Source organism: Epinephelus lanceolatus, chromosome 23 (genome assembly GCF_041903045.1).
Source record: "Epinephelus lanceolatus isolate andai-2023 chromosome 23, ASM4190304v1, whole genome shotgun sequence".
NCBI classification, from domain to species: domain Eukaryota; kingdom Metazoa; phylum Chordata; class Actinopteri; order Perciformes; family Serranidae; genus Epinephelus; species Epinephelus lanceolatus.
In genome coordinates, this window is record NC_135756.1 from 13405420 (window position 1) to 13424818 (window position 19399).

A 19399-nucleotide genomic window follows, 5' to 3' on the forward strand; every position below is an offset into this window, starting at 1 on the left:
GACACAGTAACAGATGAGAACGCTTTTCAGTTTGTAGTGGGATTTTTCTGAATAAGATTTTCTATCTCAAAAGCCCCTTAATGCTTCCTGCCATGTCTCTGTTTCAGCCCTTGTTGGCAAAGGGCTCGCACTTCTTAGCTGCAGGCCACACCACAGTGGAGCCGTTACCTCCACAGTTGCCTGATCAGGCCCAATTTCAAACACACCATGTTCTAATGTGCCTTTTACTCATTGCCAATTGTCTGTCCTGGACGCAGAGCCTCTGAAGTGATGGAAATGAGAGGAGCAGAGCCAGCAGGATGCTGAATATGTCTCCTGGTGCATCCTGGGCCTGTCGTTGTCCAAGTTCATATTTGCCTGCCCACATGTATTATGTTTGCATAATGTCTAATTATGTTATTGGTTTTACATTTGGTAAAACAAATGGTGTCATTGTGGTGCTTGGTATAAAGCTTTGATTCTTGGTGTGTAATTTCTCAGCATTGCCACAGGCTTGATTCGGGTCTGGTTCGCGCTAATTTTCCTTTTTCCATAAAAATTAAGGAATAGCTAGGTTTTATTTTCACGGCTTGGTGTTTGGCTGAGAGAGGCTTAGAGAGCTCCCAGAGCCTCTGCTGTTGGTGCTCTAAACAACCAAATTACTGAACAGTATATTCTGTCGTGCTCCAAATTTACAAGTGGTTCAGTTTGTTCCAGAATGCGCTCTGGCATGCATGTCTGTTGCCACACTAGAAAGACTTAAATTAACTTTAACTTGTAATTTTTTTTTCAGGCCCTGGTCAGGGCTAGTCAAAGGCCGAGTGACATCAACATGCTCTAAACTGATGCCACATTAGGCCCCAATCACACAGAAAGGGTTTTGCAGGTTGCAAAATCGAGGCACACCGCACTGCCTTTTTTTAATTGAATGCCACGTATAAAAAAAATAAAAATGCTTGCTGCGCATTTTAATCATTGCCAGGCAACCACTTCATCCTGTCCTTACACTAACCGTGTAATCAATCTACCATTTTTTTTTCCACCCAGTAATTAGTATGTAGTTGCTAAAATGGACAGGCAGAGGGTACTTGCTGTAGCTCTGGTTGAGGGTGAGAGGCTGTCAGTAAATAGTTTGTTGGGCACAGGGAAACGGAGATCTGTGTGGGTACATGAGACCCTAAAAAAGAGGGTGGATCAAAGGGAGTACCACCAGTTGGTCCAGGAGCTTCACCTTGATGATGGTGGTTTCCAGTAGAGATGTACCGATACCACTTTTTCCTTCCCAATACCAATTCCGATCCCTGAACCTTAGGTGTCTGCTGATACCGAGTACCGATCCGATACAAGCATGTAAAATAAAAATGGATGGGATACGAATTGTTTTATGTCTTAACTCCTAAAACTCTACGTAAAATATTAAGAAATTAATACATAATAGTAGAATGAATGCCATAAAACTTTTTTTATTATTATTATCCAGTGTTGACACAGATCAAGACACAGGTTAAAGGGCCAGTGTGTAAAATGGGTTGAAAACAGTGACATCAGTGGTCAAATTCTAGATTGCAGGGCTCACTCGCTCACCCCTCCCGTCGGGTAAATGACGGCAGCCTCGTAGGGACAAAAAGCCTTGCGCACGAGTTTTTCAGGAGTAGGTCTATCTAGCGACGAGGTGAATGTTTATTTAGAAATCTAAAACATGTTACGATATTGTAATGAATCCCTCACGAGCAGGAGACCAGAGTAGCGTTCGGGAAAAAGGCCAGTTTATTTGAGCACTCCAAAAACTCTGGTAACACTCCAGGGGGTAAAAGACTCCGTCCCAAACTCTGACTCTTTTAGCGTAACAGACACACTTCATACACACATACTCGTTTACCATACCGAGTGGGCACCCCCTCCCCTCTCTGTTCAATCTCCAGCCTGCACACTGACTGACAGCGTAGCCGGTAAACAGAGCTCAGCTGTTTATTTAGCCTAGCAATATCTCCGGACTGTAGTAGCTGCAATGGACGACTTTGAACGCGATTTTGAAGACTTTCTTGTAGCGGACACAGACCCAGAGCCATACCTGTTTGAGCCGGAGCATACAGATGAGGAACTCCATGTGTTTGATGCTGAGTGGGCAAGAAGAGAGGCTGAATGCACAGAATGGGATTCCGTGCTACTGCTACCATCGTTGGGGAGATATATCATCAGGAGGAAAAGCGCCGCAGAGAGTGCATCACAAGGAGTGAAGTTGCGTCTTCTTTTCCTCGCAGATGACGATTCGGGTTCATTCTCTCCTGTTGCGTGGTAAGTGTGGTCCATTCGCAAACTTTATAACTAAAAAAACTTTTCACTACTCTCTATCAACGAACTACTGTCACTCTCTGCTGTTTCTTCCTCCTTCTTCCTTCCTTCCGCTGTCTTCGTTGGTCTGCCGTACATGCATGGCGGCGCAAGATGGCGACCTCTCTAAAGCAAGGCCCTTGCTATATATATATATATATATATATATATATATATATATATGTATACATATATACAGTACAGGCCAAAAGTTTGGACACACCTTCTCATTCAATGCGTTTTCTTTATTTTCATGACTATTTACATTGTAGATTCTCACTGAAGGCATCAAAACTATGAATGAACACATGTGGAGTTATGTACTTAACAAAAAAAGGTGAAATAACTGAAAACATGTTTTATATTCTAGTTTCTTCAAAATAGCCACCCTTTGCTCTGATTACTGCTTTGCACACTCTTGGCATTCTCTCCATGAGCTTCAAGAGGTAGTCACCTGAAATGGTTTCCACTTCACAGGTGTGCCTTATCAGGGTTAATTAGTGGAATTTCTTGCTTTATCAATGGGGTTGGGACCATCAGTTGTGTTGTGCAGAAGTCAGGTTAATACACAGCCGACAGCCCTATTGGACAACTGTTAAAATTCATATTATGGCAAGAACCAATCAGCTAACTAAAGAAAAATGAGTGGCCATCATTACTTTAAGAAATGAAGGTCAGTCAGTCCGGAAAATTGCAAAAACTTTAAATGTGTCCCCAAGTGGAGTCGCAAAAACCATCAAGCGCTACAACGAAACTGGCACACATGAGGGCCGACCCAGGAAAAGAAGACCAAGAGTCACCTCTGCTTCTGAGGATAAGTTCATCCGAGTCACCAGCCTCAGAAATGGCAAGTTAACAGCAGCTCAGATCAGAGACCAGATGAATGCCACACAGAGTTCTAGCAGCAGACCCATCTCTAGAACAACTGTTAAGAGGAGACTGCGCCAATCAGGCCTTCATGGTCAAATAGCTGCTAGGAAACCACTGCTAAGGAGAGGCAACAAGCAGAAAAGATTTGTTTGGGCCAAGAAACACAAGGAACGGACATTAGACCAGTGGAAATCTGTGCTTTGGTCTGATGAGTCCAAATTTGAGATCTTTGGTTCCAACCGCCGTGTCTTTGTGAGACGCAGAAAAGGTGAACGGATGGATTCCACATGCCTGGTTCCCACTGTGAAGCATGGAGGAGGAGGTGTGATGGTGTGGGGGTGTTTTGCTGGTGACACTGTTGGGGATTTATTCAAAATTGAAGGCACACTGAACCAGCATGGCTACCACAGCATCCTGCAGCGACATGCCATCCCATCCGGTTTGCGTTTAGTTGGACGATCATTTATTTTTCAACAGGACAATGACCCCAAACACACCTCCAGGCTGTGTAAGGGCTATTTGACCAAGAAGGAGAGTGATGGAGTGCTGCGGCAGATGACCTGGCCTCCACAGTCACCGGACCTGAACCCAATCGAGATGGTTTGGGGTGAGCTGGACCGCAGAGTGAAGGCAAAGGGGCCAACAAGTGCTAAACACCTCTGGGAACTCCTTCAAGACTGTTGGAAAACCATTTCAGGTGACTACCTCTTGAAGCTCATGGAGAGAATGCCAAGAGTGTGCAAAGCAGTAATCAGAGCAAAGGGTGGCTATTTTGAAGAAACTAGAATATAAAACATGTTTTCAGTTATTTCACCTTTTTTTGTTAAGTACATAACTCCACATGTGTTCATTCATAGTTTTGATGCCTTCAGTGAGAATCTACAATGTAAATAGTCATGAAAATAAAGAAAACGCATTGAATGAGAAGGTGTTTCCAAACTTTTGGCCTGTACTGTATATATATATATATATATATATATATATATATATATATATATATGTATAAAAGCATAATTATAAGGCTATGAAAACCAAATGAATTTTATTTTATAGCGATTATACACTTATATAAACATATCAATGGGTAGAATATTCAGATTCAGATTCAGATTGACAATAAACCAGGCCAAATATTACACACTGGCCCTTTAAGGTACAACCACACAATTTGGTAAAAAAGACATTTTAAAGGCTGCAGTAGAATGCTTTTTAAACTCTGCTCCATTTCGTTTGCCTGTAGCGTGCGTATGCGTAATGACGTGAGGCATTACGTGGTATCGGATTGGTCATAGGCTGTACTTGCCGATACCTGATACCGCATTTTAAGCAGTAACGGAGGCATTTCCAATACTGGTATCGGTATCGGTACAACTCTAGTTTCCAGGCATATTTTAGGATGACTCAGGGGGGCAGTTAACCAACCTGCTGTCTATCGTTGGGCCATACAGTTCTGGGTATCCAGCAACTGCTACCACCAATTTCTTCTGTAAACTTGTTATTGTGACAACAGAAAGCCACCTCTCAAATCATCTGATTGGACAATGGGAAAAAAGATGATGAAAGAAAAGATGATGTGGGGTAATTTTCCACTCTGAGTTGAGGTTTTTTTTTCACCTTGAGGAGTTCATAGTGTTCAGGCAAAAATGGCAGTGACTGGAGTGCAGAAACGTGAGGCATGTTGCAATGCAAGAAACACAAGCAAAAAGCTTCATTCACATTAAAACAATCACAAAAAAGGCACCTCCAGCTGCTAAAATGCTTTTTGTGTGATCAGGGCCTTACAAGGTTTCTGGGTCTTGAAATTTAAAGTGATGTAATATAGACTCCTGTTGGTGAACTTCTGTTAGTTGGGTCAAGGCTATCTTTTCAGTTTACACATCCGATTCTCTTTGTGTATGCTAGTCTTTAAAAAATTCCGATTAAAATGACATTGTAGGGATGCACCAATCCAACTTTTTCTCTCCTGAATCTGTACTATCTCCTATATCTATATCTGGCTATCAATCTGTTATCATTGCTGATTCCCCAAATTTAAGGTGACAGTTCACCCCAAAATCAAAATTAGTTTTCTTTCCCTCCAACCTGTAGTGCTGTTTATCAGTCTAAGTTGTTTTGGTGTGAGTGGCCCAGTGTTGGGGATATCGGCTGGTGACATGTCTGCCTTCTCTCAAGTATAATGGATTTAGATGGCACTCGGCTTGTGGTGTTCAAAGTGCCAACAAAATACATTTGAAAAACTCAACAGCAATGTTTCTCTCCAAAGAACATGACCCAGCTACTCAAGATAATCCACAGATCTTGTTGTGGCAAGTTTCATGTACAATTTTCTTTTTACCAAACTACACGAACAAAAGCACCATTAAGACAGATAAGATGATATTATGTCCCAGGAATTGTTATGGCATTGAAAATTAAGTTAGCAACCGGCTCTAATGTTACTTAAAGCTGAAACAGACATTATCTTACTATATAATGACGAAAACTCTGTCTGTGTGTGTGTCTGTTCCACGTTTTTCTCCTCACTGACTTGGTCAATCCATGTGAAATTTGGCACAGTGGTAGAGGGTCATGGGAGGATGCGAATGAAGCAATATTACATCATTTGGCCAAAGGGGGGTGCTATAGCAACCGATTGAAATTGCAAACTTTGAATGGGCATAGCTCATGCCCCGTATGTCGTAGAGACATGAAACTTTGCACAGAGATGCCTCTCCTCATGAGGACCAAATTTGCCTCAAGAACCCATAACTTCCGGTTATATAGATTTTCCGCCATTTTGAATTTTTTTTTAAAAAACACTTAAAATCGATCTCTTCCTAGGAAGTTTGACCGATCTGCATGAAACTCGGTGAACATAATCTAGGGATCTAAAGTTCCCTTTTGGCAAAAGTTGGAAAACTTACTAAAACTGAGCTTCTATAAGGCAATGAATATTGCAGAGGGCGTGGCTCATCACATAAAGGTGTATAACATCTCAAGGGTTTCACCCATCACCACGCAACTTTGTAGGCATATGACCACACATAATCTGAGGGGACCCCTCCATTATTGACCCCATCAAACAAAATGGGGGTGCTAGAGAGGTGATTTCTTATCTAGGCCTAACCGCCATATAGATTTTTACTGAACTTGGTAGATATGTAGAACAGGACGCCTCAACGTGACTGGAGAAATTTAACTCTAATTGGCAACTGGGTGGTGCTATAACAACAGAAAAATTTGGTACGACTAAGTCATGGTATGGTTTGCTGTACATAATCACGGAAACTTTCAGTGTGTCATTCTGTCAGTCAGTCATTCTGTCTGTCCCACGTTTTTCTACTCACTGGCGTGGTCAATCTATGTGAAACTGCACATAGGCATTGAGGATTGGCATAGGTAGAGGGTGACAAAGCTACCAATGGGTATGGACTAGTTTATTCATTTATTTGTAGTACTTGTTGAAATTTTTTTAAGGGGCATATTTTCTGTGACACCCCCATGTCTTAATGTATTTAGTCTGTTAGTGATTCAGTAACAGCCACAATCTCCAAGTAATACTGCTTCTTAACTTCCTACCTTCCCCCTTCCAGTGCGCACAAGGGTAACTGACCATATCCTGTCTTACACGTGTGCTACCTCACTGAACAGTACCACCTCTCCCTCTTGTATCTTCTGCTTGCTCTGCTTTCCGGTCCTCCTTCCTATCCCTCCAAGCTAAACGTCCTCACCTCCCTCCTCTCTCCCTCTATCTATCTGTCTCTCCTGTCTGCCATGCTTGGGTAGCTACTTGTGTCCCCATGGGGTGGTCCATCAGCATGCGTTGCTGAGCCCTGACTGGGCATCAGTGCCTGGATTCCTCACCAGCAGAGTTCAGGTATCATTTGTTAGCACAGACCACCCCCACCTAGTCCCAAAGCTGCAGGCCTAGTGAATCAGTGAGGAGACTGTGTCCTGAATTTGCTTTAGAGAGACTAGGAGCTCATGCCAATGCCAAACTCAGGCAGATGAAGTCTGAAATGATTGTTGTTTTGAGGTGCATTCACGTAAGACTAGTGATAGCAGAGAAGTGTATCTTTTATGAAAGGATTATTGCACAGAGTAAACAATGGAGAGGTGAAATGATGGGACTTTTCATGGCTTTCAGTGAACAGGGAACAGACTTTGATGATGAGATTGGTGAAAAATGTATGCTTTGCTATCATTTTTCCTTTCTTTCTTCTCCCCCTTTTTTTAAATCAAATGGAGGGGCATTGCCTGTTTTTCTCTTGTGCTTAAATAACATGAAGCCGGTGTGCTAAAAGGGAAGATTTGTTACTAGGACTTAAACTCAACATTGTTTATAATCTTTATATGTGATTTGATTACTATTCTTTTCATTGATGGCTTTACAGTACAATGACCAAATTTGCCAATTAATCATGCCACCCTTTTCATACAAACACAAATACCTTTTTCCACCCAAATTGGCGCATACACTCACCAGCCACTTTATTAGGTACACCTGTTCAACTGCTCATTAATGTAAACAATTAACCAGCCAATCATGTGGCAGCAACTCAATGCATTTAGGCATGTAGACATGGTGAAGACGACCTGTTGGTTCAAACTGAGCATCAGAATGGGGATGAAAGGTGATTTAAGTGACTTTGATTCGATTGATTTGATTTGATTTTCAAACACAACCATCTCTGGGGTTTACAGAGGATGGTCTGAAAAAGAGAAAGTATCCAGTGAGCAGCAGTTCTCTGGGTGAAAATGTCTTGTTGATGCCAGAGGTCAGAGGAGAATGGCCAGACTGCTTCAAGATGATAGAAAGGTAACAGGAACTCAAATAACCACTGGTTACAACCAAGGTCTGCAGAAGACCATCTCTGAACCAACAACACGTCCAACCTTGAAGCAGATGGGCTACAGCAGCAGAAGACCACACCAGGTGCCACTCCTGTCAGCTAACAACAGGAAACTGAGGCTACAGTTCACACAGGCTCACCAAAACTGGACAATAGAAGATTGGAAAAACGTTGCCTGGTCTGATGAGTCTGGATTTCTGCTGCCACATTCAGATGGTAGGGTCAGAATTTGGCATCATGGATCCATCCTGCCTTGTATCAACGGTTCAGGCTGGTGGTGGTGGTGTAATGGTGTGGGGGATATTTTCTTGGCACACTTTGGGCTCCTTAGTACCAACTGAGCATGGTTTAAACACCACAGTCTACCTGAGTATTGTTGCTGACCGTGTCCATCCCTTTGTGACCACAGTGTACCCATCTTCTGATGGGCTTTACTGTACTCCACTGGCCTCCACAGTCACCAGATCTCAATCCTATAGAGCACCTTTGTGATGTGGTGGAAGGGGAGATTCACATCATGGACGTGCAGCCGACATAACTGCAGTAAGTGTGTGGTGCTATCATGCCAATATGGACCAAAATCGCTGAGGAATGTTTCCAGCACCTTGTTGAATCTATGCCACAAAGAATTAAGGCACCTCTGAAGGCAAAATGGGGTCGAACCCCGTACTAGGAAGGTGTGCCTAATAAAGTGGCTGGTGAGTGTATATGCAGGTTTTTTAAACATGGGAAAACCCGCCTAAAATAACTGATAACTCTTCTCCCATTGCAAGTAGACGAGTATGTCTCTATGTTTTTTCTTGTGTGCCACATTTGACATCACAAAGTTGCTGGAAACAGGTTTAGTAAACAGTAGAAAGCAGCATTGAGGCAAGTGAAAATATATATATATTTTTTTTTATCTCACTTATTCAGTCTTTTTTTCAAACTCAGTGGCAACTAATGTGGAACAATGTTTGAGCACTATTTAGACATAAATTGATGGAATATGTGGCTGAGATGACAAAGAGTCCCAGAAGTTAGTGACAGTCACGCTGGAAAAGGGGCAAATATTAGCATGTCCACCTGAGTGTCATGCTTTCATCACTGACGATTAGAGCTGGAACCGATAAATAACCGTGACTGCTGCAGAGTCATTTGTCCTGGTAATGAATGCCGATTCTAACCTTTCCCACTAAAGCCAATAGCCAGGTGTTAGTGGGTGTTTTTTAACAGAAACCAACAGAGTGTGTTGCAATTCATCTACCGCTCCACCCTGCTCTTGACCCAGAGCTAAAACCTAACGGGGTTGCCAGTACTTATAACCTTGCTGTATTAAAGCAGCAGTGCAGGTGGAAATACCAAATAAGCAGTGTAGTAGAAAGGTCTTAATCAAAAGCTGCCCTTCCTCAGACCTTGTCTGGTACCTTGCACTCTTCCCACCGTGCTCATACCATCCTGCTGTGCCTAGCTCCCCTTGACCCACTAAATCCACAGAGGCAGCACTAACACAGATCTGAAGGACTCTTGGATGTCTTTCACACTATTCGGCTGGGCTCAGCTGACCTGAATTGCATTGAGTTTGCACTTTAACATGAGAAAAAATGTACTTTTGTAAAGCAGATGATTGTATTTGGACATTTCACTATGTAAAGACACAAAATGTGTTCATGGCTGTCATGTTTTATAATTTTGTATTGCACACGTCTCATTGGTTGTTTTTTTTTCTGAATAGCAGACCGCTGCTATGAGCAACAGACTGATGCTATGGAAGCAGTTCTGATCATAGACTCTAGCAGAAGCAATGTTTTAAATCTATATAATCATTTTCAGATCAACTTTTTGTGTCACATTATTGATTTCTTTAGTAAGTGTGCTTGCCAACCTTGAGACCTCATAAATAGGGAGGATTTTGAGAACCAAAGTGGAGGGTGTGGGGGTCCTCCTCCAGAAAAATTTGAATTTAACAGAATTTGTTTCTTGCATTCTGTTGACTTTTAAAAAAAGAATGAAAATAACAGAGTTAATGTGAAATATTTTTAATTTGGTTTAATTTTGGTTCATGACCATGGTACTCCAGCAGAGTTCCAGGAGGAGGGAGGCCAGGCTGTAGACTTGACCCCGTGCTAGGGACCGATAGGTGGTTGTCCTCTCTGGCTCACGCATCCTTGGGTCCTGGATGCCTAGGGTCGCTTTCACGCCTGCCCTGTTTGGCTAGGTTCAATCGAACTCAAGTTCATTGGCCCCTTACGTGTGGTTCCTTTGGGCAGGTGTGAACACAGCATTCACATTCAGATGCGCACCAAAACATGAAAAATAAAAAGATTTGAGACCCTCTTGAAGAGGTGGTCTTGGTCCGGTTACAAATGAACTCTGGTGCAGTTTGTTTGTGGTGAGAACGTGTTCTGACCTTGATCTGAACCAACTGCAGTCACATGACACATTGTTTGGGTTAAACATGAGCATGTTACAGTCCTAGAGGATTATTAATGTGCACCTCCTCCTGTACTGCCTTAATATGCACATTCAGCACATCCAATGCATCAAAACATTGTTTTCTAGTTGGAGCCGCGCCTCGTTTTCAAACTGTATGGTTTGACTAAAATGAACAATGACAGCAATATAGTCCACGATGAGCAGCGCTAAAATCATCCTGCGTAGTTGTTCCTCCATCGTGACATTAGAAAGTGTCACATTTATCTTGCAAGTGTACTCTTCTTCAACGTTTTGTTTACTTCCTGGATTTTTCCCACATGGAAATTCTGACCAATCAAGAGCAGCTCTCTCGCACAAGGCATCTGATCTGGTCCGCTTGTAAATGCTGCTGTGAGAACACAAACCAACTCTAGGCAATAATACAACTTTGTAACAAAATGAGTCCCTGATTCAGACCAAAGCAAGACAACTCTAGGTCTGAAAGCACCCTTAGTGAGGCAGTACAAGAGAACTACAGTTTCTGGAAGGCAGCTGCTAGGTGTCCCGCCACAGTGCAATATGGCAAGCTGGGTTCCTCCCAACCCCTGAGGCGTTCCTCAAAGCCCCCAAGGCCATTCCATTGGACTTACGCCTATGTAACGCAGTCAGCCCAGAAACAAGGTGTCCACTGGCAGTCATACAAGAGTCACACGGACACGACTAGTGCCCTTCAGGGGGTCAGAGGGGTGGGAAGCACAATGTGGAAGGAACAGTAGATTATAGAGTTGTAGTGTCTATACATGCTGGACAGTGCCAGAAACCGGAAAAGACTACAAGTCAGGTCACCAAAGGAGAACTCTGTAAGCAGCAAAATATATCTAGTAGGCTACTTATTTATTTTATGTATTTGCAAAATTAATAATTTATATAATTAAGAAAATGATACTTGGTCTCTGTGTATTGACACAATATTGCCACAGTAAATGTCGTGTCACTATGCTGTATCTATTATTTCCCCCACCCCCTGTAAGTTATTGTGTAATAAGTGGCATGATATACAGTGAGTGGGTCATAATTGCGACAAGGTGATGAAGGACCCCAATGCTTGAATAATGACCTGCTTCCTGTACATTGTCCCCTACTTACCTGCTGCTACTACTGCTACTATACCTTTTCATCCAGAACTCATCTCCACGTGATAATTCATGTTGTCCCATGATCGAGTCCAACGTGACGTGTGTGTTCTGGTTAAAAATTCAACATGGTTCATAAAATTCCTTCACATTTACATGATTTCAGCAAACATCTCTGTCATTTTGATTAAATCACCACTTGCCATTACTCTCTGCCTACTAAAGGAATGTAGCAACAAAACAAATGACTCTAAAAAATATTGGAAATGATCCAAAGAAATGCATCCTTTGCTCTTTTCTCTCCTCCCGCCATCCTGAAAAATTATATTTCATGCATGATAAGCCCTAGCAAATGATATTATGTTTGTATATCATCTGTTTCTGGCGTGTGCTCAGATCATAATGACGGATAGCTCCTTAGGAATGCCAAGGCACTCTCGGCTCGCCTATTCTCCAGGCTAAGGGATTTTTCTAACAGATTCATCTGCGGGTGTCAGTTTGTTGGCATTGATTGGGCCTAACGGGCTATACGTGGAGATAGAAGTTTGTTTGGTAAAATTGCAAATCCAGGCTGACAGTTTATGTTTACTGTTTGCTGAGGAAGAGTGTGAAGTAGTTTCCTTGGGGAAATGAAAACAAGAAGAATCATGGAGGGTGTAATTTTCTAAAAGTCATTTACATTCATTTTGACTTCACAAAACATGCATACGTCTCTGAATTTTTCATAGATCCTGCCCTAAAATGACACTCTGCATCATTCAGGAAGCTTGTGAAAATACATCTAGCGATGCACGTTCCAATTTCCAACCTCCTGAGTTGGAAAATGCTTCTTCGTTCGAAATTATCAGTGCATATCATCTCACCTGACTTAATTTGCAGAGCTCAGCTCAATTAAGAGTGCATCCCATTTACCACATTAACCACATAGTATACCTCCCTGCTTATGAGAGGTCATTAAAACATTCACCTTCACAGGTCAATAAAGATTTTAAAGCCCTGTAAGAGCGCCGATTGCTGGTCTCTGCAGGCTCACCACTCATTTACCCTGGGTTCCACACATACACATTCATCCCTAAACAACACACACAGATGCACTAAACAATTATACTGGTCTTGCGGGGATCAAACTTAACCATTCCAGCTCCCAACGGGCGGCTGTCCATTAGGCGAACAGGTTGATCTCATTAATACTGCTTGGGTCAATGAAGTGTACAATCGGTGGCTCTAATGACTTGACTTCTCATCTGCAATGCAGTAAATGATGGCAGATCTGATTTAAAGGCACAGGCTGCGGAAAGGTTCGACCGACTCCCTCGCACCGACCCAGTGTGAAAAATGTAACAGAGCTCCCTCGCCTTCAAACGTCTCCTCCATAATTCATTCAAACACTGTGTTGCCATGTATTTTTTTAGTTTTATTGCATTTTTTAATAATCACTAACGCTGATGAACGGTCTCCCATAAACATATTTAAGGTTATGAGAAAATCATTGGATGTATTACACATTTGTTTTTATGACTTACAGTGCCGGGTTATCTCCCTGACAGTAATGCTCGTGTGAATTTTTCATCTCCCTCTACAATGCCAAATAATAACCGTCGCAGGATAATAAGCGGCTTTACAAGTCTTCTGTCTAGTGTGATATTAAAATTCCCAATATTGGCAGGATACAGGACCGCAGGTGTGTATGTGTGTGTGTGTGTGGGCAGTGGAATCAGTGTGTGTTTACTCACATTCGTACCTCCTGTGATTATTTTTGTGCACTGATATGATATTAAAACACGTATGCATACAGGTAGTGAGAAAACGAACCGCTATTTATGTTCTTCCTGCCTTTCCTCTGTACGCATGCTGCATATATGCCAAGTCGGTTTGTATGTGAGCATTAATGTGTTGTGTCCCGCCAGGTTGTGACATCGGGGAATCCATCATGCATCTTTGCTTGTTTTGCGTGCCTGGGCAAAGGCTAATCAATCACCCCCCTTCCCTTGATGTCTAATCTTGGTGTAATTGGCACACTTCCTGTGGGAATTAATTGATCCGAGGGTATCAAAGAGAGATTGTGACAGCTCTCCTACAAGGTCAAAGGCCATGAGCTTTGATCCCCAGACACAAATGCAAATCATGTAGGGTGTTGAGTCGGGTCCATGATTCTGCAGTTAATATTCATCTCACATGTCTCCAGTGTGGATGTAGTTTAAATATCTGTGTTTTTGCGATATAAAGATTAGCTAAAGGTTGATCTTATGGCAAATAAACTACAATCAGCCTATATTTGGTAGATTAGGCAACTAAAATACTTGGATATAGTTGGATATGGTACAGAAAAGATTGTAGTTACAAGCCCAGTTCCGACCAACACCTCTCAACGAGACGAAACCATTTTAGAATGTTGCATAGAAAAGTCGCAGTGGTGTGAACTGGCCATCTTAGCTCGACTCAAGCTGGCTGATGGTGTCACCTGCAACTCCGCTGGTCAAATCACCAGCGGCTGGTTTTAGAATGTAAAGCACGTCACCTATTTCTACAGCCAATTGTCTAGTAGTGAAGTCAGAATGACTGAGGACAGCGTGTTCGCTTGTTGCGTCATGTGCTCCTTCCCCGCCAAGCCCTCTGTTTACGTCCTCACAATGTGCTGGTGTTGAACGGTGGGTCGCTGCTGCTGTTTGCTGTATGTACTTATGCATTCTCACCAACTGATTAATTGGCGCTGGTTATTCATGTAATTGTGGTATATTTAATATGAATACAGTCCATCCGATGTGCATTTTATGTTTTGTGCATGTTTAATGTATGTCTTGCCTCAACTTTTTGAAGTGCCCCAATGATGCGATGAAGTGACCACCTATGCTAGATGCTAGCTAGCAAAATCTAATGCTGAAAAAAGGCTAAGACATTGATGAAAAGCAAAGGTATAACTCTGACCTAATACAAACTTTACATAATGTTCACAAGGTGCTTAGTTGCAAATAGCAGACACACAGCCGTTGATGTAGTAATGACATCAATGAGTGCTTGAGCAACACTTGGCGATAATGTAGCTGGCCACGCTGTTGCTATGTTGCTCACTTTTTTATTGTCAAGGGTTGGTCTTTGTGGTATTTGTCCAGTGACGAACACGGCGTTTTACCCCAAAGCTGAACATTTTCAACTCTCGGCGACTAGAAATACACCAAACATGCAGCGCTCAACACATAATAGAAGCTCAGTGCCTCATCATGTTACTGGTGTTTGTACCATGGTGTAAATATTCAGCACTCCCACTGCAAAGAATTCAAAACACGCAATGACCTCAGGAAACAAAAAAAGCTTTGGCGGACACACAGTGCTATCAGGTAGAGTGCACTCAATTCACTGTCTACTATGATTTTCTTAATTGACTACAGTCTTAGTGACAGGACACAAACTCCTGCATGAAAGTCAGACATCCTTACTTTTTCCCTCCCTACATAAAGGGCACACTACCTCATGCATTGGCACTGAATGTTGGCATTGGACATAAATCGTGAGCTGCAGAATTGTCCGATACAGATTTAATACCTAGGGATACTTGGCAAGAAGAAGCATCTGTGGGTTCTGTCGCTGTATGTTCGGGACAGAAAATTAGACTGAAAATGCACCTTGAACTCAGTTTGAACCGAGTGTTTTTGTCCAATTTATTGAGCATATTATTTTTTAATTAGCCAGTAACCATGGCATGTAGCACATTTTCAAGATGAAATAAAAAAAACACTATGAAATGGTGGCTCCTCCTCCTCTTCTTAGAGCTCCCTTTCACACTTTCGATTGCTGTCCAATGGGCCTGACAAGCCCTGAAAAGAGACCCCGCTAATCTCTCCTCAAGCGTCAGCACCCTCCTCTGTTCTCCTTCTGAAAAGATGCTGTTTATCTGACCAAAGCCCTTCGCAGTGCCATTTGTGCTGTGGGGTGCTTATCGACCATGAGATAATTCAAAAAGCCCCTCAGCCAGCTTCTTGTTCATTAAAAGTTTCCTCAGACTCCTCTTCAAAAGTGCATCCATCTGTCTGGTAAGAGAGACGATGGAGAGGAATGTGAAGAGGGGTGTGTGTGTGTTTGTGTGTGTGTGTTGGGAGGGGGTGTGGACATTATCTCTCTATCTGAGTCCTTGTGTTGTTCCCTTTGATTTAATTTCCTTTGACGCTCCTCCTCTCGTCCTGTTCGGATCCCTGATGGATTGAGTCGAGGGCCTTGGTTTAAGATTTGTTCCCCTCCTGCTTGAGTTGGCTCGTTATTTGATCAGCTTTGTTAACTCTGATCAAATAACGATGGTGGATGTTAAAAGGGTGTCCGTGACCTACATAGGCAGTTCCGCCACTAATTTGCAGCGGTAGACCTGACCACTTTTTACAGTCAAAACTTTGACTTTAAGGACGTTGTTTTGCATCAATTTTACTTCTATCCATTGGGTTCCATTTGATTCCACTGAACCAAAACATCAAAGTGCACTATGCATTGGCTCTGAATTTAACAAGAAGTTCCAGTCCAGTGACTCAGTGGACTTGGAAAGGCTTGTTTTTTACGACCTTGAATTGATGCTGTATCCCAAACCGATATTTGTTGACGGCAATAAAACAAACACAGACCAAGTAGCTTCCAGGATGACAGTACTTCAACTACCACTTCAGATTAGCTCCGAGTAATGCTCGAGGCTGGAAAAAAAGTGAGGAGAGGAGTTGAGAGATTTATGCTTTTCATGTGGCCATGTGTTTAATTTATCAATAAAGCTGTCAGGCCTCCACTAACCTGGGCGGGTGTGCCCTGGCATTAATCAACACCCCAGCATCAATCTGTTGGTCCAGAGCTGCCGTGGCAAGGTTGTCCCCAAGCCAAAGTTTGATGACGGATGCTGATCTTGCTGAAGAAGACGCAATGAGGGAAGAATTCTAGGGCCATACATAACTGTATCTATAACAAGAGGAGAGACTGAAAAACATGTTGAAATGGAAAGACTTCCTCCCTTGGTCCGCTGTGTTCTCTCTCCTGTTAACAAGCAGGTAATTATGGATAGTGGTTTGGGCCATCCGTCAGGGGCAGGCAGCGGGCAGATTGATACCAGCAGAGCCCTATCCTGTTTTCATCCTCCTTGCTTTCAAGATCCTCAGGACGTGATTTGGGAAATGGCAAGCTGCGGCCCACTCATCCATCAATTTCCTGCTTGTTTCCCCAGTGGAGGGAACCAAAGTAACCCTCCCTGGGAAGGACTGTGCGCCAAGTGGCTCAGGGAAAATTGGAGGAAATAGTTAAAATGTGAAAAGTGAGGAGAGGTATTGTGATGGAATGTGCAGCAGAGCCTTCATGAAGGATTCAGGGCACAAAAGGGGGACACTTACAGTACAGAGACAGAAGGAAAGGATGCTGCTGCTGGAAGTAATGATACTGATGATGATGCAAAAGGAGAGGGAGAAGGTGAATACTGACTTAGACTTAAGTCCCAGACTAGGGCTGGGTGATATGGTCGAAAAATAGTAATGCAATATTTTGGGCTGTAATACTGTTCACAAAATATATCAATATTTTAATTATCTCCTCTGAACTACAAAATAAACCACTGTTACAGTTAAGTGGAAAAAGTACTATTATGATAACTTTAAGTAACTACTGTGATAATAAAGTTAAATACAGTACTAATATAACAAAGTTAAATCAGTTACTGTTAAAAAAAAAAAAAAAAGTTGAATAAATAACTTGTATAAAAAAGTTAAATAAAGTACCGTTATAAAAAAACGTTGAATAAAGTACTTGTATTAAAGTTAAGGTACTGTTTTGATAAAGTCCTATAAAGTACTTTTATATAAAAAGTAAAAAAAATAAAATAAAAAGTACTTTTATAATAAAGTTAAATAAAGCTTTGTTATAATAATAATAAATAATGAAGTTAAATAAAGTACTGGTATAATAAAGTTGCATAAAGCACTGTTATATTAAAGTACTGTTAAAAAAAAGTTGCATTAAGTACTGTAATAATTAAGTTAAAGTACTATTATAATAAAGTCAAATAAAATACTATTATGATAAAGTTAAAGTACTATAAAAAAAGTTAAATAATGCACTGTTATAATGAAGTTAAATAAAATACTATTATAATATAGTTAAATAAAGCACTGCTATAATAAAGTTACATAAAGCACTGCTATAATAAAGTTAAAGTACTGTCATAGTAAAAATAGATAAACTACTTTTAATAAGAAAGTTCATTGTACAAAACCTGTCCGCAACTCTGAATGGGATCATGAATGAATGAGTAAATATAACAAAGTTAAATTAAGTTCTGTATCTAAAAAGGTAAATAAGATGTTGTTATAATGAAATTAATCAAAGCACAGCCACCATTGCTTTCATTCTGTAGCACCCGGCTCATCTTAGGCAGAAAGTGTTCACAGTTTTGCTGCGAACTTGAAGCCTCTGATTAACAGTTAGCTGTTAGCAGAAAGTTAAACCGTTACAGCAGCGCCATGAAACGTTAGGATTGATTCACAGTGAGGAGGAAGCAAACTAATGGCTCTCTAAATCATATTATAATAATACTTGAAAGTTGCACTGGTGCTCCATGGTCACAAAATGTGATGCACTGAAGGGCTCAGCTGTCTCCAGGGCCGATTCATCACACTCAGCCCCCCTAAAAAAAGCTGCCAAGGGCCGACCAGTGCCAACACACCGCCACCAAAACTAGGGCAACAGAATCTGACCAATGGCTGTCAGCTTGGCGTGTCAGGGCCCATAATTGGAAAACAGTAACCAGTTGCAATTTGCTTTACTTAATTACTAGCAGCACAGTAGCACCATAATGACTTCCTCTATCTTTCCTAAGTGGATTTGGCCCAAGTTGACAGCCTTCCAGTTTCTTCTAATTGATATAATGTCCAAGGCGCTGCTTTTTAAATAATAATTGGACTGTCACACGGCTGTACAGTGAGACGTAAAGCAATAGGCGATGTCAGTCTAATGTTTGTATGACAGGATAAGCCTCTTACCTGTCAAAGCGTTGTATGTGAAAATTAATTAAGTCTCAGTGAGTCAGGAAACAAACACAGCTTTGGCACAGTTTTCAATTAACAGAAAGCAAATGAAACATTGTCCATCTGCTTCTTTACCGCCTTAACATTACTGTTTTGGAGCTCTACTGTCTCCAAGGCAACAGGTTGCAGTGGAGCCTCACCATGGAGGCTGGAGGGATGCAAGGACTGAGGGTTGATGAATAAACCGCACTTGAGAGCCGTCATGTTCGCGGATTATCAGGCACAATCACTCACAGTTTTGATTTATTTTCTGATTCCGAATGATTTTTGATTAGATCCTTGTTTACCTAATTTATTCAACACCCGTCATTCCAGAGTATTAATTTCCTCGTCAAATAATGCAGATCCTGGGACAACATTGTTTACTGGCACGGCTTGTTAGCTCAATGTGAGTCTTGGCATTCTCTCACATTTCACGCCTTTGTTGAATGTCCTTTTTGTCCTTGTCAGTGTTGCTCGATTGATGACCAAGACAATTATAAGCCAGTCAATCACTGGCTCGCACATGAAACCCATCCGAGAAGCTCCTGAGATCTATCTCATGAATATTGTATGTGCATTTCTGTCACCATGTTAAAGCTCCTTTGCACAAATATTACCGCGGGTGAATTGTTTTGACACCGGCCTGTCATTTTCCTGACTGTTATTTTTTTCTTTTTTCTTTTTGACATCTCTTTCATTCTGGAATCTGTCCTCAAGCAAGAAAGCTGGGGGAGGAGGATGAGCGAGTGAGAGACAGTAAGGAAGATGGACTCTGCTTTTTCCACCCCATGAATCACCAGTGTGGAAAGGAGGTGAAAGACTGACGGCATGACGAAAATTT